This window comes from Salvelinus sp. IW2-2015, unplaced genomic scaffold (assembly GCF_002910315.2).
Source record: "Salvelinus sp. IW2-2015 unplaced genomic scaffold, ASM291031v2 Un_scaffold3269, whole genome shotgun sequence".
Taxonomy (NCBI): domain Eukaryota; kingdom Metazoa; phylum Chordata; class Actinopteri; order Salmoniformes; family Salmonidae; genus Salvelinus; species Salvelinus sp. IW2-2015.
Window position 1 is genome coordinate 60,036 of NW_019944554.1, and position 3,281 is coordinate 63,316.

General features: G+C 42.5%; 1 pseudogene; it reads right to left on the minus strand.

Moving 5' to 3' along the window:
- LOC112075606 (syntaxin-binding protein 5-like) overlaps positions 1–2,917 on the minus strand; it is a 56,693-nt pseudogene extending 53,776 nt beyond the window's left edge.
- Between the last annotated feature and the right edge of the window lie 364 nt (positions 2,918–3,281).

Genomic DNA, 3,281 nt, shown 5'->3' on the forward strand with positions numbered 1-3,281 from the left:
ATGACCACTCCCTATCACTATCTCCCTCATTTATTATTTTGTTGCATTTCTCCATATCACCCGCAACTTCCCCTCAATCTCTCTCTATCTAGTTCTCTCTCTCTCTCTCTCTCTCTCTGATGCCACTAGCAGGGTGGTAATCCGTTGTGTGTGCTTGTCAATCACGATCCTGTCACTCAGACAGTGACACGGGAGACTGTACGCCTATGTGTTAACAGAAACAAGCTCTCTGTTCCTCTCTTCAAAGAAATGCCAAAAGAGCGCAGGAACGAAACGAGGAAAACTACAAATTGCCAAGAGGGGAGGGGTGAAGGGACTGGGAGACCGATAAAGTGGAGGAGAGGAAGAGAGGAGGGGAACAGCTATTAAACAAGTCTTGGAGAAGAGAGGAAGACAGGGGGGGGAGCAGCTATTAAACAAGTCTTGGAGAGGAAGACAGGGGGGGGCAGCTATTAAACAAGTCTTGGAGAGGAAGACGGGGGGGGGAGCAGCTATTAAACAAGTCTTGGAGAGGAAGACAGGGGGGAGCAGCTATTAAACAAGTCTTGGAGAGGAAGGACATGGGGGGGAGCAGCTATTAAACAAGTCTTGAGAGGAAGACATGGGGGGGAGCAGCTATTAACACAGTCTTGGAGAGGAAGACATGGGGAGCAGCTATTAAACAAGTCTTGGAGAGGAAGACAGGGGGGGAGCAGCTATTAAACAAGTCTTGGAGAGGAAGACAGGGGGGAGCAGCTATTAAACAAGTCTTGGAGAGGAAGACGGGGGGGGAGCAGCTATTAAACAAGTCTTGGAGAGGAAGACAGGGGGGGAGCAGCTATTAAACAAGTCTTGGAGAGGAAGACAGGGGGGGAGCAGCTATTAAACAAGTCTTGGAGAGGAAGACAGGGGGGGGAGCAGCTATTAAACAAGTCTTGGAGAGGAAGACAGGGGGGGAGCAGCTATTAAACAAGTCTTGGAGAAGAGAGGAAGAGAGGAGGGGAGCAGCTATTAAACAAGTCTTGGAGAAGAGAGAAGACAGGGGGGAGCAGCTATTAAACAAGTCTTGGGAGAAGAGAGGAAGACAGGGAGGGAGCAGCTATTAAACAAGTCTTGGAGAAGAGAAAGACAGGGGGGAGAGCAGCTATTAAACAAGTCTTGGAAAAGAGAGGAGAGAGGAGGGGGAGCAGCTATTAAACAAGTCTTGAGAAGAGAGGAAGACAGGGGGGAGCAGCTATTAAACAAGTCTTGGAGAGAAGAGGAAGAGAGAGGGGGGGAGCAGCTGTTAAACAAGTCTTGGAGAAGAGAGGAAGAGAGGAGGGGGAGCAGCTATTAAACAAGTCTTGGAGAAGAAGGAAGACAGGGGGAGTAGCTATTAAACAAGTCTTGGGAGAAAGAGAAGACAGGAGGGGGAGCAGCTATTAAACAAGTCTTGGAGAAGATAGGAAGACAGGAGGGGAGCAGCTATTAAACAAGTCTTTAGGCAGACTGGGAAAACCTGGGTTCTGAACTGCATTATCGTGCAATTATCATGTAATGATAATGATATCAACACAGGCAGAGAGAATGGAACATACAGCCTTGGATAAAAGGAGGAATGCTGAGATATAAGGAGTTTAGCGAAGCATAGGTTCAGGGATACTGTGTAATGTCACAAACAGCACTCACCTCATTGTATTAACGCGTTAGAGAGGACTGCATTTGTACAGTGCCTATCATAAGTCTTCACCCCCCACTGGATTTTGTCACGTTCTGGTTCTTACAAAGTGGGATTGAAATGGATTTCATTGTATTTGCTTCTTTGTCACTGAGCTACACAACAAAAGTAAAAAGAAAATCTAAGATTTTTACAAATTTTTACAAAATAAATAACTAAAATGTATTCCATAAGTATTCCCCTTTTGTTGTTATATCAAGCCTAAATACGTTCAGGAGTAAAAATGTGCTTACGAAATCACAAATACGTTGGATGGACTCACTCTGTGTGCAATAAAGGGGTTATTTTAACTACAAAAGCATAACAGATTGTCCAAACCAATAGCATGTAAAACCAAGCCAGAAAACACATATATATATATATACAGTATATACAGTATAACTCTATATCTTACAACTGCATCAGCATCTAGCTGCCTGAACATTCATCCATGTAATGCCTATTCTGCTCCTTCTTCTCATCTAACACAATGTCTATTCTGCTCCTTCTTCTCATCTAACACAATGTCTATTCTGCTCATTCTTCTCATCTAACACAATTCTATTCTGCTCCTTCTTCTCATCTAACACAATGTCTATTCTGCTCCTTCTTCTCATCTAACACAAGTCTATTCTGCTCCTTCTTCTCATCTAACACAATGTCTATTCTGCTCCTTCTTCTCATCTAACACAATGTCTATTCTGCTCATTCTTTCTCATCTAACACAATGCCTATTCTGCTGATTCTTCTCATCTAACACAATGTCTATTCTGCTCCTTCTTCTCATCTAACACAATGTCTATTCTGCTCCTTCTTCTCATCTACACAATGTCTATTCTGCTCCTTCTTCTCATCTAACACAATGTCTATTCTGCTCCTTCTTCTCATCTAACACAATGTCTATTCTGCTCCTTCTTCTCATCTAACACAATGTCTATTCTGCTCATTCTTCTCATCTAACACAATGTCTATTCTGCTCCTTCTTCTCATCTAACACAATGTCTATTCTGCTCCTTCTTCTCATCTAACACAATGTCTATTCTGCTCCTTCTTCTCATCTAACACAATGTCTATTCTGCTCATTCTTCTCATCTAACACAATGTCTATTCTGCTCCTTCTTCTCATCTAACACAATGTCTATTCTGCTCATTCTTCTCATCTAACACAATGCCTATTCTGCTGATTCTTCTCATCTAACACAATGCCTATTCTGCTCATCTTACCTGGCCCCTGTTCACCATGCTATACCCAGAAGGAGAGAGACAGTACAGGTGCTCAAAGCAGGGACCAAGAGACTGAAAAAAGCATATATTTCCAGGCCATCGGACTGTTAAATAGTCACGACTAGCCGGCTTCCGCCACTACCCTGCTTTCCTTAGTCACTGTTACTAGCAGGTTACCATTGGTACTGTATCCTGCACCTTTGGGACTACTGCCCTACAGTATGTACAAGGTCATTAAACACATGTCAATATAATAATGTTTACATACTAAATATATATATATACAGTTCCAGTCAAAAGTTTGGACACACCTACTCAAGGTTTTATTTAATTTTACTATTTTCTATATTGTAGAATAATAGTGAAGACATCCAAACTATGA